Source organism: Microtus ochrogaster, chromosome 8 (assembly GCF_000317375.1).
Source record: "Microtus ochrogaster isolate Prairie Vole_2 chromosome 8, MicOch1.0, whole genome shotgun sequence".
In the NCBI taxonomy this organism is placed as follows: domain Eukaryota; kingdom Metazoa; phylum Chordata; class Mammalia; order Rodentia; family Cricetidae; genus Microtus; species Microtus ochrogaster.
The window spans coordinates 21,526,719-21,534,557 of NC_022015.1; the positions used below are offsets into that span (position 1 = coordinate 21,526,719).

General features: G+C 42.8%; 1 protein-coding gene across 3 annotated transcripts in view; it reads left to right on the top strand.

The window, feature by feature from the left end:
* Sec23ip (SEC23 interacting protein) overlaps positions 1–7,839 on the top strand; it is a 46,014-nt gene that overhangs the window by 1,797 nt on the left and 36,378 nt on the right. The gene's annotated exons all lie outside the window — the stretch shown is intronic.

A 7,839-nucleotide genomic window follows, 5' to 3' on the forward strand; every position in this document is an offset into this window, starting at 1 on the left:
CAGTGTTGGGGATGGGATGGATACCAAGAGTGCGTCTGTCTGGGTTAAGCAGCGTTGAAAGGTTAAGTGTTGCTTCCTTTGGTAGAGAATTGTGGTGGCTGGATCAGAGTGCTGTGGAAGGATCCAGGAATGAAGAAGGCTGTGCCTTGGGGTTTTCGGACTTTCTGTCTCTCGAGTGTTGTTTGATGCCCGCCCGTCTTCCTTGCTGTGTAATAATTGATTTGTGTGTTGTCAGTGCTTGAAATGTCAATGTTTATTTTTTAAAAAATTCTATGCGTGTTGATGTTTTGCCTGCGTATGTGTCTATGTGAGGGTGTCGGGGTCCCTGGAACTGGGGTGCAGGATAGTCATGAGCCACAATGTGGGTGTTGGGAACTGAACCCAGGTCCATCTTGGAAGAGCAGCCAGTGCCCCTAACCACTGAGCAATCTCTCCAGCCCAACATTTCTACTTTCAAGTTTAAGATAAATATACCTACGTTTAGATTTGCTCGTTTATTAATTGACATGGTGTCCTCTTGTAGCCCAGGGTAGCTTGTGGTAGCCTGCTTGTCCCAGCCTCCCATGTGCTGTGAGTGCTCGTATGAGCCAACTTTATGTTTTCTTTAAATTCTTTGAGGCTAATTTTTCAAGTGTGTACTTGTGTATGTGTGTGTGTGTGTGTGTGTGTGTGTGTGTGTGTGTGTGTACATGCACATGAGTATGTGTGCTCTCAGAGGCCAGAGACTTTGTGTCTCCCTGGAGCTGGAGTTGCAGGTTTTTTGTGCTGGGAATCAAATGTGGGTCTTCTATAAGAGCAGCAGATGACCCTGGTCACTAAGCCATCTCTCCAATCCCATCTTGAAAGCTGTTGCTTCTTAGATACAAACTTTTTTTTTCTTGGTGAGAGCACATAGATAGCTTTTAGAACTGCCATTCCATAAGTAGTTTTTTCTGTTTTGCTTTTTGAGACAGGATCTCTTTGTTCTGTATCTCTGGCTGTCCTGGAACTCCCTGTGCAAACCAGGCTGACCTTGAACTTACAGCCCTGTCTTCTCTGCCCCCACCCCCCCAGTACACAACAAGTGCTTCCTACATTTAAAAGATTTCATGATTAGAGATCTCTTCAGAGCTTTTCTGGAGACAAAGGAGATCCCAGCTCTTCGGAAGCAACAGTAAATCCTCGCAGTGGAAGACACACACGGGTGGCAGTGTTATACATCTAGCAGACAGGAACTGAGCAACCTCTCTCTGTCAGACCCTGTTGCAGAGGTTAGAGCAGCACAGAACAGACCAGTGTGTCTGTGCACACCAACGCCTGCCTCCATAATCTGTTGTAGTACAGTTTACCCAGCCAGAGATGGGATGGACAGGCTGTGCCCATCACTGTGAGTCTCAGCTGCTGGAGTGGAGGGATGATGTCCCTTAAGGCCTCAGAGTCTCACAGAACGTGATCTGAGCAGAGCTCGAAGGATCCGTAGGAAGGTGGGAGAAAATCTGCAGGCTTGGCAGAAGTCAGCAGTGATAAGGGCCAGTATGGACTGTCCTCTCTCTCCCCGTTACTGTTCTTGCACTCTCCATGCCCCGCCCCTTCGTGTAGATAGCTGACTAGAGTGTTCAGGGTGTGGCCCAGTGGGCTGTGGGGCTCATAGTATGCTGAAAGGTTTGTACTTCATTGATCTGTGGTGAGCCTTTGAAGGGTTTGCTTGAGGGTCTCACTATGTCGCTCTCACTGGTCTAGAACATAAAAGTTGCTCTCTTGACCAAGTTGGCCTCAATGCCACTGAGATCCTCCTGCTTCTTACCTCCTGAATGCTGAGATTAAAGGCAGGTACCAACACACCTGATCTCCTTTGAAGGATTTTTAACAAGACAATGAAATTAGAAGTGTGTTTTAGAAAGGCTTGGGCTTTTTAAGATTGCACTGGAATAGGGTTGACCATCATAAATGTGGTCAGTTTTTATCCCCTGTATGTCAGGCACCCTAGATGGCACCCTAGCCCAAGTGAGCCGCATTGAGGGATAAGGGACAAATAGACTTATTTTATTTCATAATGATGGGAGCAGTCACAGAACCTCGCTCCCTCCAGGCAAGCAGTCTGCCATTGAGGTGCATTCGTGGTAGAGGTGTTTATATTTTAAAGCTACAGAGGCCTCGTGACTCATTGGAAACCAAATTATCAGTTCTCTGTCGGTGTCAAGGTCCAGGCTCTGCAGCAGGCGTGGAGTGGGTGCTGCATTCACAGCTCTTTAACGAACTTCTGAAGGACCACACAGAAAGTCTGATGGATGTGAAGTTTCCCATAGAAATCTGGGCAGTTGTTGGTGAACTTCTGGCAGTTGTTGGTGAACTTCTGTTTGAGATGGGAATATTAAAGATAATAAATTCATCGTAAGACTCACTAAGTTTGACACTTGGCTGGGAGAATTAGTGAACTTCTGTTTGAGATAGGAATATTAACGATAATAAATTCATTGTAAGACTCACTAAGTTTGACACTTGGCTGGGAGGATTGTGGACCAGAGGAGGACAGTCTGAATTTGAGATGTGCTGGCGGAGTCACAAGTATAGACTCCTCACCATAGCTATGGGTCTAGATCGTTTTGTGTCTGTGTAGAATTAGAAAGTGCTCCTAGGGGCCGGGTGATGGTGGCGCACGCCTTTAATCCCAGCACTCGGGAGGCAGAGGCAGGCGGATTTCTGTGAGTTCGAGACCTGCCTGGTCTACAGAGCTAGTTCCAGGACAGGCTCCAAAGCCACAGAGAAACCCTGTCTTGAAAAACAAAACAAAACAAAACAAAAAAGAAAGTGCTCCTAGGGGAAGTTAGAGGTATGCCGAACCTTTTTCTTCTTCCCCCTCTTTATTTTATTTTTAGATTGGCTTCATGTTAGGGGTTGGTTCTGTTGCTGTGAAGAGACACCTTGTGTTGTAGTTTAGATAAAACGCTGTAGTTCCCCGAGGGGCAGCCGGGTCCCATGAGGAGCCACGGCAGGTGAGAGACAAGAGAAGGATAAGCATGCCACACAGAGAGAGGTTTGGATATAGTTTATTTAGTAAAAGGGAAGGGAGAGAGAGAGAGAGTGAGAGAGAAACAGAGGGAGAGAGAGGAGAGGAGAGGCCACAGTCATCTCTTCTGAAGAGAGACAGAGAGAGGGAAAGAGAGAGAAAGAGAGCATGCACGCGAACAGGCTGAAAGAGGAAGGAAGACCTGCTTGGTGGCCACAGAAGGGAGGAGTAGGTCGGGCTTGTCTCTTAAAGGGACAGGACAGACCATTACTCCATGACTATGGCAACTCAATAATTTATTTAACTTTATTTTATGTGCATTGGTGTGAAGGTATCAGATCTCCTGGAAATGGAGTTACAAATAGTTGTGAGCTGCCATGTGGGTGCTGGGAATTGAACCTGGGTCCTCGGGGAGAACAACCAGTGCTCTCAACCACTGAGCCATTTCTCCAGCTCCCCACCTCTACAGTAACTCTTAAAAAGAAAACATTTAATTGGGTGGTTTGCTTACAGTTTGAGAAGTTCGGTATCATGGTGGGGAGCATGGCGGCATTGCAGCAGAGGTTACTGGAGCTGGAGTGCTGCATCTGCGGGCCACAGGAAGTCAGCTGACACACTGGGTGTTATCCTGAGCATGGGAAAACTCAACTCCAGTGACACACTTCCTTCAACAAGGCCACACCCATTCCAACAAAACTATACCTCCTTATAGTGCCACTTCCTGTGAGATCATGGGGGCCATTACATTCAGACTGTCACACTTCATGTTGCCAAATATGTTTAGACTCAAGTGTTTTGTTTGCCTCAGTCTCTGAGAAGCCGGGGCTGTAGCCTTGTCTTTTGAGCAGTGTTTCTATCATAGGTCAGAAAGACAGCCACAGACTCTGTACTCTGATTGTACAGAGTTGTGTTTTGGAAATTATGATCAAACCTGTGGAGTGGAGTCTCTTCACTACATTGGTGTGTGAAGTATAATTGGAACAGCCTGGAAGCTGAAGGCAGAATCACCATGAGGTCACAGAGAGCCCAGAGCTTTGGCAGTTTTCCAAGGGCAGGGACCATAATGTGCCTGTGTACTGGGGTGACTACACATCTGATGGACTGTAGCCCTCCAGCAGCTGCAGAGAAAGGTGACCAAAGCAAGGGAAGGAAGGAGAAAACTGAAAACTGTTCATAGATGTAGATCAAGGAAGAGTAGGGTGAAGGTCTTGAGGTTAGTTAGTGGGAAGATGATTCTTTGTGAATTACTTGACAGCAAAATAGAAAAAAAAGATTTTTTTTTCTGAATTACTTCCCCCCCCCCTTTTTTGAGACAATGTTTCTTTGTGTAGCCCTGGCTATGTTGGAACTCACTGTGTAGATCAGGCTGGCCTCAAACTCAACAGAGATCTGCCTCCTGGGTGCTGGGATTAAAGGTGTGTGCTCCTACACCCAGCATGAATTACTTGATAGCAGAGGTGTTGTTTAAATTGAAAATACAATGAAGATGAAGTTGTTCAGAGAGAAGTCAGGAGACCTTACCTTAGAAAAATGATTTTCTAGTGACTTGCTGTTTTGTTTTTCATTCATTTATTTATTGTGTACATTTTATGTGGAGGATCAGAGAATAATTTGTGGGAGTTGGTTCTGGGGCAGCCAACTTTACCTGCTGAGCCATCTTACCAGACTGTGACTTGGTGTTCTGTAATGTCTGAACACCTAGTTTTGATGACTATTTACATTTTAGGGACTGCAGTTAATGGGTTATCTACCTTGCCTTGGGAACATAGAGCACATGCTGTAGCCAGAGCTTTTCATTGGGACCACCAGCTCCCAAATAACAACATGGAGACTCCTTATTAATTATGAAAGCTTGGCTGATAGCTTAGTTTTCTTTCTAGCTAGCTCTTATAATTTAAATGAACCCATTTCTATTACTCTATGTGCTGCCCCAGGCTCATGCTGTTCTTCAGACTCTGTCTTTCTTCTCTCCAGCTGTCTCTCTGCCCTGAAAATCCTGTCTAGCTGCTGACTGTTTACCTTTTTTATTATGCCAATCACAGTGACATATTCACACAGTGTAAAGGAATACTCCACATTTCCCCTTTTTGTCTAAATAAGAAAGAAAGGTTTTAACATAGTAAAACTATAGAGAATAAGAACAATTGTCAGGTAAGAATTACATTTACAATGTTCAGTCTGTTTGTATTTGGCATGTGTGGAGAAAATAATCCATTATTTATCTTTGTGAGTTCAAAGTTTTATACCTAATTTACTTTTTATTATAACTAAGGAAAACATTAAGTCTTTATCTCCATCAAAGGTCCCAAAAAGGTATATAATGTTACCTAATGACAGGGACATCTGGCTGCCTGTACCCAAGGTTCCTCTGTAATGTTGGGGCATCCAGCTTTGGCCTACAGTATCTGGCCTAGAATATCTGACAAACATTTAGTGAATTTTGATGGACTGTCCTACCTTGTCTTGGTTATTTGATGGTCACTTTCTTTTGTATCCTACTGGTCCAGTTTGGACAGTATGCTGTCAGCAATTGAGGCAAGGGCAGTTGTTTTATCCTAATGGCTAGCTTTTGCCATAAAGCAAGCAAACTCCATAGGGAGTTTCTTTGATGTTCATCATCCTCTTTTGAAGCAAATTGGTGTTGTTAAGAGCATATGTATCTCATTGTCATGGAAAGCCTTAGATTACTAAATACCTTAAATGCCATTTTCTGTATATCTTTGAAGTATTTGAAGACCATCTGTCTAAATCTGTTGAACCTCGAAAACATAACTATTATTAATACAGGTTTGATTATTATAGATGCCTACTAATTTGTATTTCTTAATTATACATTACATTTTTAATTGAATTGCATAAGTACAATACCATCCAAAAAAGAGTAGAAATATACATACAGTATAACAAAATCAACATTAAATTAGTATCAGTAAACCAAAATCCATACCAACTAATCTCATAAATTACCAACTCCTAAGTGGTGGGATTAAAGGCTTGTGCCACTACCACCTGGCCATTTTTCTCAGGTTTTATGTGGATGTAGGTGCCCTGTAGTCGTTACCATATGTAGGCAGAGTTTTTTGGTAGGTCCACTCGTTCCCAAATAGCCACATGGAGACTCCTTATTAATTATGAAAGCTTAGCCAATAGCTCAGGGTTGTTTTTTAGCTAGCTCTAACCACTTAGGCCATTTTATTAATCTGTGTGCTGCCCTGATGCTTGTTTACCTCATCTATGTACCTTCCATGTTGCTTCTTCAGAGTCTGGCTCGTGACTCCTCAGACTTTGCTCTTCCCAGCATTCTCTCTGTCCCCCCAAATCCTGCCTAGCTACTGGCTGTTTAGCCTTTTTTTTTTTTTTTTGTTTTTCTAGACAAGGTTTCTATGTGTAACTTTGGAGCCTGTCATTCTGTGGACCAAACTGGCCTTGAACTCACAGAAATCTGCCTGCCTCTGCCTCCCAAGTGCTGGGATTAAAGGCTGAGCCACCACTGTCCAGCCTGTTTAGCTTTTTTATTAAGCCAATCACAGTGACATTCACATAGTGTAAAGAAATATTCCACACATACTCATTTGAACAATAGTTATTTTGTGTGTGTATGTATGTATGTATATATATATCCACTTCAGCAACTAGGCTGTGGGGCACTTTTTCACAGATAGGGGTTTGTTCTTTTTATTTATTTAATGTGCATTGGTGTTTTTGCCTGCATGTATGTATTAGGGTGTCAGGTCTTGGAGTTACAGACAGTTGTGAGCCGCCATGTGAGTGCTGGGAATTGAATCCAGGTCCTCTGGCTGAGGAGCCAGCCACCTCTCCAGCCTGAACAATAGTTACTTTGTAATTGAGACCCCTGACATACCCTCTACTTGTCAATACAACTAATACCTGTGCTTCAGTTTCTTCTTATGACTGTTGAAATAAACTTAGGTACGTTTAGGTATATGGTAACATTTGAATTATATCAGGAAAAGGTTTAACGTATAAAAATAGGTTAAAAATTGCTTCTTTTAAAAAAATCCTTATGTAAACATGTTTTCTGTTTTGTTTTGGTTTTTTGAACAGGGTTTCTCTGTGTAGCAGCCCTGGATGTTCTAGAACTCTATTTGTAGACTAGGCTGACCTTGAACTAACAGACCCACCTACCTCCTGAGTATGCGCCTCTCTCTCTCTCTCTCTCTCTCTCTCTCTCTCTCTCTCTCTCTCTCTCTCAAATAAAGTTTCTCTGTGTAGCCATGGCTATTCTGGAACTTAGAGCTATCTCTGCCTCTTGAGTGCTGGGATAAAGGTCATGGACCATTATTCTTGGCTTTCCAAAAGTTAATGTTAACAGTGACTGTCTGATGGAGGAATTTATAACTTTTATGTTCTTTATAGTTTTTTATTTATTTATTTATTTTTTTTTATTTTTTTTTTGTTTTTCGAGACAGGGTTTCTCTGTAGCTTTTGGAGCCTGTCCTGGATCTCCCTTGGTAGACCAGGCTGGCCTCGAACTCACAGGGATCCACCTGTCTCTGCCTCACAAATGCTGGGATTACAGGCGTGCGCCACTACCACCTGGCTAGTTTTTCTTTTTCAAATAAAATTTTTTCTTCTCAATTTTTTAAAACATTTTTTTAAAGATGTATTTAGTTATTATGTATATAATATTCTGTCTGCGTGTATGCTTGCAGGTCAGAAGAGGACACCAGATCTCTTTACAGATGGTTGTAAGCCACCATGTGGTTGTTGGGAATTGAACTCAGGGTCTCTGGAAGATCAGCCTGTGCTCTTAACCTCTGAGCCATCTCTCCAGCCCACAAGAGAACTTTTTATTTATTTATTTATTTATTTATTTATTTATTTATTTATTT